This window comes from Nuphar pumila, chromosome 7 (genome assembly GCF_984573655.1).
Source record: "Nuphar pumila chromosome 7, dmNupPumi1.hap1.1, whole genome shotgun sequence".
Classification (NCBI taxonomy): Eukaryota; Viridiplantae; Streptophyta; class Magnoliopsida; order Nymphaeales; family Nymphaeaceae; genus Nuphar; species Nuphar pumila.
In genome coordinates this window covers 43138476-43157363 of record NC_143255.1, presented here as the reverse complement: position 1 = coordinate 43157363, position 18888 = coordinate 43138476, and positions in this window count along the sequence as shown.

Sequence of the window (18888 nt, the reverse complement as noted above, 5' to 3'; positions counted from 1 at the left end):
GGATTAAAAAGGTAAATGCTAACACAAAAACTTCATGTACTAGCTTCAAACCATAACAAAACAAAAAGAAGTCGATCATTATTCGTCACTAATTGAACCCACAACTCTCCAGATAATGCAATTCATGGCAAACCACCAACTCTTGCCTCCAAACCATTTCCAAATGATTTGAGTCGAGGCATGGCCTTTGCAATTGTGAATGTTTCAGAATCTTAGCAGCTCTTATCTAACACCTGTTTTTCATGTTGCTGTCTAAGAGTTTTTGGTGCCTTTTGATTGCTTCTAGTGCTTGAGCTCCCATACAACTTGTTCAAAATTGCATCGCTTAACTGACTTTTCGGGACTCAAGGTTTTCCAAAGAAGAACCACTATCAGAACCCAACAAGATCAAATGAACATCTATAAAGGTAGAAATAACTAGGCAACAATACGAACAAAAGAAAAAATGCGTCACCTTTACAGCTTCTACAACAAAGCCAATTGATCCGTGTCCTTCTAAATTACTTTGCAGCCAAACATATGAAGATGTAGGGTCATCTCTAAAATTGAATATCTGACATAAGGAAAGCTATGATTCTTCACTCATTATTCAAAACCATTCTTTGCATTTCTTAGCAATCAATTAGAAATCAGAAACCTAATTTAAAATGAAACAATCAAAATCCATATCTCCTTAACAAAACTTACCCATAAAACTAAAACCCCATTTTTCAATTGAAAACATCAAAACCACTCAACATAAAAGTTCCCTAAAAATGACAGATCCATAAGCAATTTACAAAACCCCAAAACCTCCAAAATTTTCACATCAAAAAATCTCAAAAAGGGAAAAAAGACACAATGCTTATTCACCCAATCTAAAAATTACCAACATAATAAACCCATTATAATTACAAAACAAAGTGAACAAGGGTTATATAAAAAAATAAATGATACGAATTAGCAAAGATTATCAAGGGTAAGAGGTGTAGGTGCGCTTACCAATATACAGAGAGAGAAGGGGGATCTTCCTCCGGCTAGCATGGTATTCCCTCGACAAAAGAAACCCAAATAGATAGATGTCTGGTGAAAAATAAGAAGGGGGTAATCCTGTTGTTATCAATCTCGATGGTCAAATTCCATCCGCTGAAGAGTGCTTGTAGAGCTGAAAACCCTAGCATGGGCGTTGATGAAAGAAATCTAGAGAGATGGAGCGAGGCACCTCCTATTATCGATCTCAATGGTCGATCAGCTACCACCTGAAAATGGAGATAATCCTTCAGCTTTCAAACACAAGGTTCAAACATTTTAATCATAGAGCTCCAAACGTCTTGCGCATGTTAAAGGGATCAATATGGTGATGATGGAGAGAGAGAGAGAGGAGATGACATTGGAAGATGGAAGTCTGATGATGGAGTCATGGGCGTCGTCCAGTCTCGTTCTTTCAAATGATGGCAATGATGGCCCACAATCCCAGTTCGTTGGCCGCGCCTAACGGCTCTTTCCGCACAAAATCCTGCTACCTCTCTCTCCTTCCTTCGGGGGTAGACCGGTTGCCTGCGCGCTTTATCTCGGGCAAGGGACTGACATGGCTTATTTTAGACAAACTGGTGCAGACAGACAACTTCCTCAAATCCATCGGCTTCCATCTTTCGAGTAAATTTGTGTTGTGCGAGATGGCCGAAGAATTAATCTGTGTTTTACCTTTTTGGGGAGTGCCCTGTTTTTCAAAATATCTTTAAGATTACCTGGAATAAGCCGGTGGTCAACGTGTGACAGGAGTCATTCGCTATCGACCTGCTGTGGGGCCCTCAGCCAGTGCGCAGTTGCAATAAATGGCAGATTATTTGACGAACGTAGCTACTTTCGTCCTGGTGAGCTGTTTGGATGACACGCAACAATGCCATTTTTCGGCAAGTTCCGACAGTTTTCAATAAATTAGTGAACTGTATTTTGGCAGACGTGTATGTCATTCTGCACATTAGCCTCCCAGATCTTCAGCGCAATCTGCCACCCTGCCCCCCATCCAGGCTGAATCTCGTCAGTTTACTGTGTCTTTTGTTTTCTGAGCTTCTAGGCATGTCTGGGGCCTTTTTTGTGTTTTCGGTGGGTTCAATATTGGTTGAACTTTTTTCGTAATGTTGATGGTTATAGTTCTTATAGTTCGTCTCTCTCTTTCTATATATATCTGACTGGAACTGGATTCATGAGATCAAACCTAAAACAAGAGTTCAAATTTATAAAGAAATGATCCATATTGTTATAGATCAACTAGGATGAGACATATTCAACCTGCATCCCTCGTCGCCCATATTTATCACTACGGCTGATCTAAAGTCAAAATCCTTTTTTCAATTTATAACCTGAAGAAACTGCACCGAACATAAAGACTTAGTCTTGCTGGCTTAGCCTGTCATACCTGTGACAGTCATGCAAGTGGCATAAAACTCTGAGGCTAGGATCCCTGCCTTAAGGGCCTATGATGGGGTGTCGGCTTGCACAGAAGGGTGACACTCATGAGAGCCCGTCTAACAGTCAAGGCAGCCCACTACATCAACCCTCCTTAGGGATCCTAAAGCTAAAATCTTGGTACCACATCATAACACATGCAACTGACTGCGTTCAGACACAGACTCGGACAAGGTCAAGACCCAGGCTTAGGCTTAGGTCTAAGTTGGAGTTTGAGGACAAAAGCAAAACAATCCAAATCTGAACCAAGATCTAATTTTATTTGAAAGCTTAGAAAAGTGATATGTTTTCTCTAAAATCAGCCATATCATTTTGAGGCATAATACAACAGTGGCCACCACTGCAAGAGGAAGTTTTTGAGGAACACATCCCATAGAGTAACACGTGGCATGTCCTCGTACCATATCTCCCTTCCAAGTCGTTGATGATACCAGGTTTTGAGATTCCTTGTTGGTATAGTGATATATCGCCACTAGACATAATTAAAGAGGGATTGTTGTCCTGGTGTACCATTGACATATATAAAGGAAGGCAACAATAATTGGATTTTTCAGTGTTACATCAATTGTTCAAATATTTTGTCATTGATGTGAAATTAATGTAGGTTGTAAATTTTTTAAGTCAAATCTGTTGGATGGTCTAATTCTGAACAGCCATGAGCACTGTTTGAATAGTTTCAATTTAAACTTGGTATATATATATATCGCTAGAATATGAAAACTAAAAATATGAGTATTTTCAACACTTTTTTTGTAAATCCAACCATGTGGATGTGTATGGCATGGCGAATTTGCTAGGAATCAACCATTGGATCGGGCATTTTCAATGAAAAAATGTGTTTTTTGAATGCTTGAATATTTATGAAGATTATGAGTCATTGATTTTAAAGCCTTAAAAAACTCTTATTTTATGCATCAAAATAGGATGATTCTGAGAGAGGGTTCTTATAAAACCAAGCATACAGATAACATCAGTTAGATTTAAGAGAAAAAACAAAAAATATATGAAAATCACTGTTCACATTATATATATATATATATGGAGAGAGAGAAAGTGGTAGCTGCTTAACACTTTTCGAGCTTACCATCGGCCTACCAGGTTTTGAAAGTTTTTTATTTTTAAAAAAATCTGACCATATAGATGTGATCTACATGCTTGATTTTATAGAATAGACTCTTAGATTATCTGATTCTATCGTCGATGACTAGTTAGGTTTTTATAAGATTTTAAAATCAATAGTCTAAATTGTTTTAAAATATTTAATGCTTAAATTTTTTTTTATCAAAAACTGATGATTCAAGTATCATTTCCTAAGAAATCGACCATGCCGGATTTGCAAAAAAAACCCAAAAACCCTTTTCACTGGTGGTAGACTCATGATAGGCTCAAAAGTGTTAGGCAGCTACTACTTTTCTTATATACATATGAGTAATGTAATTGTTATGCTCAGTTAAGCCCTCTTTAAAAATCACAGGTTTTGGTGTTTTTTTGCACATTTAACACCATAGATGTGATTTATAGGTTTTGTTTAGTGAGAACCGGCTTTTGGATCACTAGAATCTAACCTGTATAGAGGCTTTTCCACTGATCCAAAGCAAAGGCTATGAAGGCATCGATTTTTATGAGCTCATAAAAATATGTTTTTTGGTCGAAAAAACATGATCCAAGAGTCGATTATCACTAAATTGAGTATGTACCACCGTATAATATCTTGGTAGACAACCACCTTTTATATATATATATATAGAGAGAGAGAGAGAGAGAGTATCATCAAATACGCCGCTAAAGACCCTGGGTGGAAACGCAACGCTGAAAGGTGTTTTCTTCCGAGGGTCTTTTCGTACAGCATGCGTTCGACCCTGCATCCGAGGATTGGTCATTCGATGATACGTGTTTGGAGTCTCAAAAAAAAAAAATCAACGATCAATATTATCAGTATTGGTGAATATCATCATACCTATCATTTTGCACCTACCCATTACTCTCTCTCTCTCTCTCTCTCTCTCTCTCTCTCTCTCTATATATATATATATATATATATATATATATATATATATATATATATATATATATATATATATATATATATATATATATATATATATATATATATATATATATATATATATATATATATATAACAAGTTCAAAGAGTGTTGTATGTGTGGTTGTGGAATTGATTCTAAATTTTTAAATATAAAAACGTGTTTTAAACGGAGTCCCTTTGCTAACTTCTAACATCCCCAAGTTGACTTGATCCACCAACAATTCTGCCGACTTTTTTCTTTTTTGGTTTTTTTGATATGCAAAATTCAACAGACTATTGTGATGACTTATCCTATTAGTTGTGGTATTCTAGCTTGCTACATTAACCAAATGAGCTTTCGGGAATTGCAGCAGCTCACTGTCCATTAAAAAAGTAGGAAAGATGGCAATAAATTAAAATAAGGATCAGAAAACCTACGTCATTTGGTTATTGAGAATTAATATGAAAATGGCGCCTTCCGACTGACGCAAAAATTTTCCCATCTCTTGATTACAAAGATTTTTTTCCTAAAAAAAACGACATAATTTGCAAATATTTTTTCTTTTTGTTTATCACCCACAAATGATCAAGCTAAAGGACAATGTGAGTTTGATACTTAGGGTGTCTCTTATCATAAGCAATGTTGTCAGTATCGGCATTGGCACTGAATTGTTGGGGCTACCGAGTCAGCTGTATCGGGGGCCGATAGTCAAGTGAATCGTTCTGTATCGGCCAGAAAATAAGAAAAAAATTATGTGTCAATCGTAACGTGACACATGTTAAAACCATTAAAATAATATTAAAAAAATAATAATAATAATTTAACTTTTAGTATTTTTTGCGTTTATTTAAAAAATGGCCGATTCAGGGTGAAGCGTATCGATTTTCAGTCTATGCCTTTGTCCGAATTAAAATGTCAACTTGGACTAAATTCAATTTTTATGATTTGACTTGATTTTTCAAAGACAAAACCACTGTTTATAATTTAGACATTCCAAATACAGGCTGATTGCACAAATATTTGTGCATTAAGCACCTAATCACCCTCCATCTTGGGGACAGGGCCGGTCAAGTGTGGGACCCAAGACGGTCTTGATGGAGTGCTTAATGCACAAAATTTTGTGCAATCATATTGCATCCGACCCTGACTCATGACCAACCCTTTTGCCCCCATGTGTTTAATGTGTGTGGGGCTCTTGGAGAAAAAAGACCATGAGCACACAGCCAATAAAATACACCCTTAAAAAATGAATACTAAAAATAGATTGAATATAATACTTAGCCATCCAAACCATATTATTTTCAAGGAGCGGATCATTGTAGTGATATCCATACCAAAAGCAGGCACGATTTAGGTGTATAATTTGGTGTGCAATTGAACATAGGAGTCATGGAACTATGAAACTATATATATATTTTTGAGTGGTAGCTGCACAACCCAGGTGCGCAGCTACCTGCGCGGCTAAAAAAAAACGTGAAGGGAAAAAAAATGAAAAATGACACCTTTAGTGAAAGGTAAAAAAAAACTGTCACTAAAAGTCTCAATTTTCGCTGGGACCTTTAATGATAATTTTTTTACACTAAAAAGTCCTATTTTTTGCTGAGGCTTTTAGCCGCAGTAAAAAATCATCACTAAAAATGCTAAAATACGCAAAAAGTGTGTTTTGGTGCTTTTTGAATGATTTTTGTACTGGCCGTGACGGCCAGTGTGATCCCGTAGGTAGCTGTGCACCTAAAGGTTGCACAACTTAGGGGTGTCAATGGGTCTGGTTTACCCGGACCCGACCCTAACCAAACCCTATAGGGGTCCGGGTATAGTGATAAATAAGAAGACCTGGGTCTGGACTCAAAGGTCTGATTAATACATGAACCCGGCTATAGATTGTGAAATTTTATACTAGACCCAGACCCGACCCGAGTTCTGATTAAGACCCGCAATTTTCAATGTAAAAATGATAAAAAAATATATTTTTACCGAGTATGGTCCGGGTTTTATTCATGTAGTTCTTATTGGGCATCCAGGTATGGTTTTTCTTATAGTAGACCTGAGTCTAGACCCGATACCATGCCCAAAAATCTATTCCAAATCTAGTTCTACTGGGTCTGAATCAAACCTGACCCATTGACACCCCTAGCGCAACTACCGCTTTATATATATATATATATATATATATTCTGCATTGGAATCCAAAACTGAACCCAACTCTATCAAATTTACTTATAGAACCTAATTGGCAGGCCCCAATAGGTTTGGTGTAGTGGAAGGGGTCTTGGTCACCAGACAGGTGGTCAGGGTTTCATTCCAATTAGCATCAGCCCTTAATGAAGGCAAGGGATGAACACTTGCTCAGATAAAGCTTGGCGACACCCTTGCCAAAGGGGTGCACCACGGGTTTACACTGTCGGGACAACAATAGTATAAGTATGGCAGGACTTAATTAGCACGACTAGGTCTCTGATTCCGTTTGAACCGGGGATGGAAGACATGAAACGGGGATGAAGGCGGGGGTGGAGGTTAAAATCCATCCCCGCCGGGGATGGCGGGGATGGAGGTTCTAATCTTGAGGCGGGGCGGGGACCTTGTCCCCCGCCCCGCCCCACCCCACTGCTATCCCTAACCACGAGTTTACACTGTCGGGACAACAATAGTAAGTATGGCAGGACTTAATTAGTGAGACTAGGTCTCTGATTCCGAGGGTGGTTTCCCCATTCTTCATGACAAATGAAAAGCCTAATTGTGAGAGGGTGGTGTATGTTCGCCCCCGATGATTCACTGAATCCCACGTCTGTGTTCGGGGGATCGAATGAGCGCCACATATTCATGCACATGGGGCTCGTATTCCCGTGTATGTTGACATAACTTTGCATCGGACTCTGGTGCTGTTGCAAAGACTGAATCACCCTTACTTGCTTTTCCTGCCCTGAAATGACGGTTCGAGGAAATGACAAAAATATCCTTCATTCAAAAGTTGTGAAACGACCGGTCGATAAAAAGACAAAAAAGTCCTCCATCCAGAAAGTTTGATGTTAACCATTTAAAGTGGAGACGTTCCCTATTCATTAAACCCCTGCACCATTTGTTGTAACAGTTGCTCCCATTATCAACCAAAACTTTGCCTTCGTCTCCAGTCTAGCTTTCCGCCTTGTTTTTATCATGTTGTACAACACACTGTCGCCTTCTCGTGCCTGCCTTGCGTTACAAAACATTCCAGTGTCTTCTCTTCATTTTCGCTGTCGTTAGGCATCATGGTAGAAAGCAAAGATTCACAAACATTCCTTTCAGTGCCATTAAGGCAGCGTGAGTAGCTTTTCATCTCATCATGCGATCGGTGAAGAAGGCATGTCGTCTTATGTGCCATTAAGGCATTGTCTGGTTATTGCAGGTAGATCTTGTTCTTACGAAGGTTGGAAACTTATCGATATTTGTAAGACGCTGGGACCTATTGACAAGAATGCTTGTTTGCAGATGCTAGGAAGGGCCTCTACCCCATCAGGTATCCTACATTCATTCATCGTATGCATTGTATCTCAAACCGCTGTATTAGTAACAGACTCTCATTTTTGTGAGATACATTTTTGTTAGTTAATATCGATTTGTTTGCTATTATGCTCAAGTTCTTCCTTATCGATTTGTAATTTATTGTGTGATATATTTATCAACCTTTTAGATAGTATGGTTTTGTATCGTCGATTTGTAAGTTATTATGCTGAATTGCCGCATCGATTTCAATATCTTACAAATCGCTATGCATACATATCGTTTGTGTAAGATATTATATTTCATGTAATATGTATTTGTAAGATATTTGTACACAGACTTTGAAAACATGTGGATGCAGAAACACATCGTTACACGAATGGCGGGGCGATTTTCGCATGCATATCGCTGCTCTCTCAGCGACTTCTATTGAACTCGCTTTAGAGCCTCGTGGATATTATGAGATCGTTATCGTCAACACACATGTACGACATGTGTATTTTATTGGCATGGTAAGCGATAAGTCAATGCTCAGTATAAGCAAACATCAAACTGCACTTGATTTGCTACTGTCATGCATTAAATCGTTGCTTTGACTTGCTTAACCCTAGTGGTATCCGTTGTTATATGCATCCTGATTAAATCGTAGTAAAGCTATGCCGCTTGCTAACCCAAATTGATATATTGCTTACAAAAATTCCACTGTCTTATTTTATTTGACGTTGTTGTTAGGCATTATCGAAGAAAGCAATGATGCACAAACATTCCAACCAGTGCCATTAAGGCAGCGTGAGTAGCTTTTCATCTCATCATGCGATCGATGAAGAAGGCATGTCGTCTTATGTGCCATTAAGGCATTGTCTGGTTATTGCAGGTAGATCTTGTTCTTACGAAGGTTGGAAACTTATCGATATTTGTAAGACGCTGGGACCTATTGACAAGAATGCTTGTTTGCATATGCTAGGAAGGGCCTCTACCCCATCAGATATCCTACATTCATTCATCGTATGCATTGTATCTCAAACTGCTGTATTAGTAACAGACTCCTGTTTTGTTAGTTAATTTCGATTTGTTTGCTATTTTGCTGCAAAACATAAATTGATATATTGCTTAAAACATTGTTGAGCTTATCATCAGGTTGTAATAAAGACGATGTAGCTGAATCCATCGAAAGATCTAGAGAATTGAATATCTATACTTATGACGCAACTGAAGTATTGAACATCTGCACTAACAATTCACATGAAAAGAAGGGTGCAGGCATTAGACCCACTCTTGACTTGAATGTTCCAGCGGAAGAAATGCAATTTAATAATGAGTTAGACTACCATGACAGTGCACATAATAAAAGTGTAGGCCCCGGGAATGTACACGGAAGTACACTTGACTTGAATGTCCAAGGAGAAGAAATGCAATTCAATAATGAGGTAGATTTTGATGACAGTGCACATAATAAAAGTGTAGGCCCCGGGAATGTACACGGAAGTACACTTGACTTGAATGTTTCAGGAGAAGAAATACAATTCAATAATGAGGTAAATTTTGATGACAATGCACATAATAAAAGTGTAGGCCCCGGGAATGTACACGGAAGTACACTTGACTTGAATATTTCAGGAGAAGAAATGCAATTCAATAATGAGGTAAATTTTCATACAGTAGGAACTGAGAATGTACATGGAATTACACGTGACTATGTTCCTGCAGAAGGAATGCAGTTTAATAACGAGGAAGATGCATATAAATTTTACAATGATTATGCCTTAAAAGTTGGCTTCAGTGTGAGAAGGTTTTCTTGGTCAAAAAATGCACAGGGTGTCTTGGTTAGAAAGACATATGTCTGTTCTAAGCAAGGTTGGAAGAAATCAATGAGAAATCCAACAAGGAGCATGCCAGAATCAAGATGTGGATGTCAGGCGAGATTGGTTTTGAGAAGACATCTGAATGGGAAATTTGTCGTGTGTACTTTAATCAGTGATCATAATCATGATTTATCTGCATCATTTATGACTGCTATGCTAAGGTCACATCGTAAAGTAACTGTAGCGCATGCTGCAATGGCTGAAATAGCCGATAGCGCCGGCATTGCACCAAGGAAGACATACAATTTGTTTACCCGCATAGATGGTGGTCGCGAAAATGTGTCATTTACTCCTTTGGATCTAAGAAACCACTTGAGAAGGAAGAGGACAGATAACATGAAGAACGAAGAAATATGTTGTTTGGTTCGCTACTTACAGAATAAATCAAGCAATGAACATGGTTTCTTTAGTGCAATGCAAGTGGACGAAGATGGATATGCTGTGAATGTGTTTTGGGCAGATTCAAAGTCTAGAGTAGATTATAAATGCTTCAATGATGTGCTTGTGTTTGATACTACAGTAAAAATTAATACTGAACAATGACCATTTGTGTAGTTTGTGGGAGTGAACCATCACACACAGAGTTGTATATTAGGCGATGCTTTTGTGTATGACCAGACCAAGGAAAGCTTTGAGTGGTTGTTCAGAGTATTTACACAGGCAATGAACGGGAAGTATCCTGAAACTGTACTTACAGATGGTGATCACACAATTGCGGCTGCAGTGCTTCATGTGTGGCCAGATGCACATCATCGCCTATGTTTGTGGCATATCTTTCAAAATGCAGCAAAGAACATAGGACACATATTTAATCAGAATACAGGGTTTGACAAAACGTGTGTGTACTTCATAGCGTAGACGAGGTCACTTTTAAGTTGGATTGGGACAAAATGATTAAGACATACGACCTTACTGACTGTCTGTGGTTACAAAATTTATATGCAGAAAAAGAGAAGTGGGCATTGGCATATGGAAGACAATACTTTTGTGCAGGTATGATAAGCACACAAAGAGCCGAATCTATGCATGCCACCCTGAAGAAAACCCTGTATTCATGTTTAACAATGTTTCGTTTCATGGAACAATATGAATTATTTGTAGAGGGTCTAAGACAAAATGAGCTTGAACAAGACGTGAAATGCTTCAATACACGACCTCAAACTTTTGGCATGGAAATATTGATGCGACTTGTAGCTCTGTATACACTAACTGTATTTGAATAGATCAAGAAAGAGGTGTTGCATGTCATGAATTGCAAAATAGAAGGACTCATGCAAACCGAGAATATGCACAAATACCATATTTTTTGTCAGGGCGAAAAGCATCAGGAAAGGCAAGAAGCACATGTCACGTACAATGTTGACAACGGAAGGGTAGAATGTTCGTGCAAAATGTATGAATTCAAAGGCATTCTATGTTGTCATGCATTAAAGGCACTCAATCAAGAGAAGATACAAGAAATACCTGAGTCTTACGTAATGCGAAGATGGACCAGACGCGCGAAGATTGAAATGCTCATTATGGACAATGCGAGTAAATCTGGTGTTGACGAGAAGTGCCATATAGCCTCTCGTTACCAACAACTCTGTAGGTCATTCATGCATGTTGCTGATTTGGCATCGAGAAGTGAAGAAGGCTATGCATGTGTGAGAAAAGCTGCAACGGAGTTACTTGAAAACGTGGAGTTAATTCACATTAAGTTCATTGCAGCGAATGAATACCAGACGAAGATAATGGGATTGAAAAGCGTAGGTCAAAATCATGTTTCGCTTGACACTCCTGAGAAGTTGCACCGAAGCGTAAACATTATCTTCAACAAGTCAGTAGTTAACGTTGTTGATTATGATGGACATATTCATGAAGCGAAGGGTATCAAAAGAAAACTTGCCTCTGATCGCAGTCGTCGTAGGGCAAAGGGTGCATTAGAATTGGTTGGCAAGAAGAGGATTAAGAAACAACCTACCTGTAATAAAAAACAACAAGGCCCTTGCAATGAACAGGTATGTAAAACATTATATTGCTTCCCATTACGATAAGTTTGTCAAATAGCTAACTCGTGTAATGTCCATCATGCAGCAATACCATACCGAAGTACCACCAAACGTTGAAACCTACATTCCTCCTGACCTGAGTTTCGGCAATGATCGCTACAGTTTTACAAGTCTTTTGGTATGTAATCAATGTTGCGAGGCGGTATGCATTTCTTGTGAAACTTAATTCAGTGTCTAATATTTTCTCTTTCATGACAGGCTCTGATGCAATCGACAGATAGGTATGGGACACAAGAGTCTCGTGTGGGCCATTAATTTAGTTGTTATGCCTCTTTGCATGCCCCGATCTCCACAATGCCGGATTTGTTTTTGCGTTTACAGTCATTTGTCACTGACGACTTGCGGTCCGTGGTTGGATTTTCTTAAATCGATAGATAGCGATTTTTGGCTTCTGCATAAAGTCGATCGATGACATCACTGTATGGCGATTTGTGATTATCGTTGATTAGCGATATGTGGCATCGCAGCGAAGGGATTTGAGTGTATTGTTCGAATGTCGATCAAAGCGGGATGACAAAGGTTGTACAAGTAAGTTTTTTTCGGCCAATGAGCAAGGTTGCGTTCCATTTTATGATCTAAGTATGCTATCACCTGCGCGGTTGAAAGCCTACTTGGACCATAAAATGAAGCGCAACCTTGGTCAATGCCCCAAAAAAGCTTACTTGAACAACCATTGTCATCGCGCTTAGATCGACAGTCGAACAATACCCTCAAATCGCTATGTTGCGATCCCACATATCGCTAATCTTCGATAACCACAAATCGCCATACAATGATGTCATCGATCGACTTCATGCAGAAGCAAAATATCGCTATCTATCGATTTAAGCAAATCCAACCACGGACCGCAAGTCGTCAGTGACAAATGACTATAAATGCAAAAACAAATCCGGCATTGTGGAGATCGGGGCATGCAAAGAGGCATAACAACTAAATTAATGGCCCACACGAGACTCTTGTGACACCTCCAATTGCCTTTTGAAATCATTATTGTTATCCTGTGAAATGTTGTATCCATATATTATAAATAAAAGGCTAGTCAATGTGTCTTTTCTTTTCCTCACTTCATTTCTTAAGATATGTGGTTCAACCCGTGGGTTTTTTTTTTAGATCCGTGGGGTTTTTATGGACAAACGTTCACTATCAATTTATACTAGTATCGTTTAACACCGCAAATCGGCGTTGACTAACACCCTTTACAAAGGCCGCGTATTGCTGCACAAATCGCTATTCAACGATAACCACAAATCGCCATGCAGCGAATATGAAGTGGAATTACTCAGTTAAAACGGATAACAATAATTGTTTGATTTGTCGTACAGTATTCATTGATCATGTTGGTTGAGCAATACATCTTTTAGGTCATAAATAGTCGCACGAGTACTAGAAGTTAGGTTTGTCTTCTACTTCGTGAACCAGCAACAATCAAACAGACGGTTTCTTCATACATACAAACCTACACAGACGAAGATAGCTACACGATCAACAATGGCGAATCATGGGTATATTGTCTACACATCGTTTACATTTTCATCAAAATTCGTCTGTTTCATGTCGTTTTTCGCAATTTGTGTTTTGTGTACTGTATAATGTAATTTCATATCGTTCGTTGCAATGTCCGCATTCATTTCAGTCGAACATCCACCGACGAAGTTGGGTGAAAACTTAGTCAATCACTCCTGGAGGACATCAACATAATGCAGAGTGAATTCACACAATACAACATGATCAGTAATTTTGTTAGTATGAAACTAGTAGCAGTTGTCTCTATACGTAAGCCACGTGTACGTCCGTTAACAACAACATATTTGCTGCAAACAGACTATATCCGATTTCGTCAGTTATATTAAAAGCAGCGCACCAAGCCAGACTGTATGCATCGTAAGCTCGTATTTCATGGTATATCGATTTTATTTTATGTTGTTTTCCGTTATTGATTTATTCCAATTGATTCGTATGTTATCGTTATTGTTAGCAATGTTTGGGTTTGCAGACTATCTTACGCCGTTTGCCATACTCTAGTGGATTTCAAGACGGCATACCTTATTAGGTTAACGGTAATCACTGCAGAGACCCTTTGTCAAGTGAAAAGGTAAGCAAACAAACCTACAGTGCAATATTACAGCATAACAAGTGCTAACATCAATTTTTTCGATCTATTTGCAGATATTGATTCCTACACTATGGCAATCTGAAAAGCATTGGGTCTTATACGTGATGGATTTACGCGAAAAACAACTATGGTGTTACAATTCGTTGGAAGTTTACAGTGGTTTACGGCTAGACATTTCCCATCTTGTAAGTTTCAATATCTATGTGAGGAACAAGTCGTGTACTGGGGTCATGAATTTACTGTCGGTCGCATTATTCTCAGATCGGTTTCCTCAAAGCCATTTTGGGAGTCGATGCTAGCGAGTGGATCTATCGCACGGCATACAATGCTCCTTTACAAGATAATGGTGTTGATTGCGGGGTATTTGTAATGAAGTACATTGAAGCAATATACAATGGTGCAGAACCCTTATTCGACGTTGTATGCCATTTCTTCGCCTCTGTTATTGGGGATTAAGTGCATGTCTATTGCTTCTACCTTACAATCTGTTTTTGCAGGTTGATATATCCGGATTCCGCGAAGAACTCTGCAAAAAATTGACGTCCTTTCTAATTGCGGAAGAGAAAGTGAAGGAGGCCTCGCGAGCATCTAAAAGGCTTGCAATTGATAAAAGATGTGCGCTCAACCGGCGTGGTTGACAGTCGCTGAGTGAGACTGCGATGTATTTTAATGAACTTCTAATGTTCGAAATGATAATATTCAACATCGCTATGAAATGTTGTATGCTTAAACATCGCTTTATTGCTGGCATATGAAAAAACTGCTACCACCATGAAAACTTGTCGGTATGAATATTATTGATTTGTCGGTTCCTTAATCGCGAAGCAAAGTGGAAGTGTGTGTTGTGTCAATCAAATATTAATGAAACGTCCTATCACCCTCCGTCAGTTTTCAAGTATATACGTCAGTTTTATTAAAACAAAAGCAAATCTTCAGTAAAAATGCACTCCGCATTAATAAAATTGAATAATGTGGGGACTATTCCAAATATTAATCAATGCGATTGGATCAAATTTTTCGATCTAAAATAAATCCAAAAGTACGTCCACACGCATCCCAAGAAATCGCCTTAGGCGTACCTTACCGTAGGTTCAGCAATACAACGATTTCTAAGAACAAACACCAAAACCAGTCAAAATGGACTCCGCATTAATGAAATTGAACAATGTGGGGGCTATTCCAAATATTAATCAATGCGATTGGAGCAAATTTTTTGATCTCAAATAAATCCAAAAGTACGTCCACACGCATCCCAAAAATCGCCTAAGGCGTACTACCTTAACGTAGGTTCAGCAATACAGCGATTTTTAGAAATATCTATCTCCGTACAGTATTTTTCATTACTGAAGAACAACTTCTACCAGCATTGGTTATGCGCATACGACACAAAACTATTTCTGATTAAGATTTACATTTTGTAGAACACCCGTCATCAGAACGAGATGAACACCCGTCACCTGAACGGCGTCTGTGCTGAGACCTCCTCGCTAGGGAGAGGAAGACGACGTGGTGGAGCTTCTGCTGGCCATCCTCAGCGCGACTGCACCGACTGGGTTGCTGCCGAGGAGGAGGGCGAGAACGATGATGGCGGAGCTCCTTAGGTTGTACAGACAGAACAATCGATATGTTTCACTTCAGATATTTTGTCTGCCGTTCTTTTTAAACTCAATCAATTGTTCGCATATTTCGTCGCGTATTTCCGGCATAATATCCTGCAACAAAACATGTAATGTGAAACGAATATATAACAGGAATAAACAATAACATCGGATACAAAGCTCATACAGCGTGGAAAGTAACATCTATTCCATTGTATATTGCTTCAATATACTTCATTACGAATATGTCACAATCGACCCCATTACTTTGTAAAGGAGCATCGTCAGCACAGAGCAACATCCACTCAGCAATGTTCACACCCACAGCCTCGTTAAGGAATCCCGCCTGTGATAAAGGGATAATATATTACACTCCGGTCCACCTCGAATAGCTACGATTCACCTATGGCCACAATCTTACCAAATGCATAGCGTCGCGTTCTACGCCACTGTGGCAGTCCAATGAGTTGTAGCACCATAGTTGTTTTTCCAGAAAATTCATCTCGTATAGGACCCAATGGTCGGGATTTTGCCAGAGTGTAGGAAGTAAAATCTGCGAATCAAAAAAATAATTTCTCATTCCAGAGACATATCGTGATGGGGATGTTACGACTAAACCTTGGAGAAGAGGTTTGTTCACTTACCTTTCCAAATTTCGAAATGTCTAGGCACTCATCACCGTTGTTCAAACAAGGTTCTGCATCTTTGAATCCAATGCTGTATGGCTTTCGCCGGACGTACATCTGTTGCACAAAATAGTAAGATTTAACCATCAAGAAACTTGAGTACGTAATAAAAACAAAGAAAACAACAGCGGAACAGCCATACCATGAAATAAGGGTTGATGATGCGTACTGTATTGCTCGTTGGCTTGCTCTGGATGTAATGGACAAAATCACACATTGTCTGGTTGCACAAATTAACGAACTTCAAAACATACAAACCGGAACGACCTAGAAATTGATAGTGGTTAAATACTTACAAAATTACTGATAGTGTTCCCAACTGCAAATTCTTCTTGCATCTGCTCGATGTCATCTACGCACTCGTCAGGGCGTTGCCGCCCAACCTTGCCTGTGGATGTTGAACTGTGTGCACCATGAGCGTGGTATTCAGGATTCGATATTGAAATTATTGTCTACAGTAAACAACAATAGTCCAAATACGACATGAAAAGTCAAATGTTGACTAAACCGCTCAGGCGTTTCAAAAAATATATGTCTTAAGCGCTAATGCTGGTACTGTGGATGCGGTTGTGTTCTTCTTCGGCGCCGTGTCTGGCCGTTTTGCTCCCACCGTCCTCTCCGTTGCCGTTGTGCCTGGTCATTTTGCTCCCATCGTCCTCTCCGTTGGCATCGTGCCTGGTCGTTTTGCTCCCACCGTCCTCTCCGTTGCCCCCGTGCCCGGTCGTAGTGCTCCCATCATCTTTGGCGTCGTGCCGGGTCGTATTGGCCCCGTAGTCGTCTTCTTGGACGCCATGGCTGGTTGTACTGCTCTGATTGTCCCCTTCTTCGGTGCCATGCCTGGACGGAGATATCGATGGCACCTTTGCAACGCAGATACGGAAACGTCGTCCTGAGTCAAATACAAAGGTAAAGTCCTTTAACGTCCCGCTCTTTTTTGAAAACAGCCAGCTAATTAAATGCGTTTAAATAAATAAAAATACGTCGTTTCGCATGCCGCCCTTTTTTCGATACCCGCCGCCAAATTAAATGTTTGCTTTCAAAGTATTTAAAAATACCGATCTCCACAAAACCGCCCTTTTTCGATACAAATAATTAATAATATGTCGTCTAACATGCCGGACATTTTCGGAAAACAACCCGTTAATTAAATGATTGTGTTTTAAATAAATAAAAATACGTCTGTCGCCCTATTTTCGATAGTCGCTGCCAAATTAAATGATTGCTTTCGAAAAATTTAAAAATACGTCTTTCCACAAACAACCCTTTTTCGATAGAAATAATTAAAAATACGTCGTCTCACATGCCGGACTTTTTCGAAAACACCACCGAAATTTAATTATTAACTTTTAAATAATAAAAACCCCGTCGTTTGTCGGTCGCATTATAACAAGCTTTTGGGAATGAATAATCTTTCACGATTATTCTATTGATTATCGTATATGGATACATCGATATATTCACGCAACGACAAACCCTTTTCTTATCGCTATTGACTGTATAGCGATGTATACAGCGATTGCTAAACAGAAATGATATATCTTAGCGATGCTAGAGAGGTTAGGCAATGCCACGATTTTTAACAAACATCTATTTTCGATTAAAGTTTATTTATTTCAGAGATCCACAGACGAAAATATATAATAAAAAAGAATTAAACAATAAAAGAATGTCACGTTACTACAACTCATTATACAATTACAACAAAAACCTAGCGTGATAAAAATGAAAAACTACGATTTATTCCGAGGCACTTGACGAATCAGATGAAATATCATAGAATTGTCTCTCACTTTTTATTTGTGCATTGTCTATCCTGCGTGGCATCTTCGTTGCGAGACCTTTATTAAGAAAACTGGTCATAATCTCTACCACTGAGTTCAATTGAATCCCCATATTGCTTACTTCTGCCCTTAATTTCTTATTCTCCCTCTCCACAACTTCGAACCTTGCGGCAGAGACAATGTTCTCTTTTAGTGCAAATGTTCGCTCTTCCTCGCGATTTCTTACTGAGGGACCAGTCGTAGTAACCGGAGAGAGACGACGTTTTGGTTGTAGAGGCTGGGCTGCAACATGAGAAAGGGCAGTTGGGAGGCATGGGTTCACAATTTTTTCAATCTTCTGATTTCGCCGCATTGGTTCCCAATACCTTTCGAAATAGAAGGGATCAAATTGTCGTCCTTCATGTGGTTTCGAAATAGAAGGGATCAAACCACCTGAGTTCCAATTTAATAATTCATCCCTGTAGCGATCGGGCCAATTAACGTTCCTGCCACCACCACTATTCATCTTCCTTCTCACTTCCAAAGGCTTATTTGGGATAGACTGCCTCAAGCCAGATTGTAGAAGAACTCGACTACCTTGCTGCAACTCGGCTTCAAAATTGCAGAATAGCCACAAATCGCGGTAAGCCAATCTAGCAGCCACCGCAACAACGTCTTCATCATCGTCCTCCTCATCTCCATAAGGTCTCCACAAAACCTGTACATTGGTAATTCTTTTTAATAAAGAATGACAAATATATTAACATTTATTTATGCATGATATGGCAACAACGATATGTACTACGGAAGACAATCCTGCAGCGATGGATACTTAAGAATGCTGAACATTACAACGATTTATAATA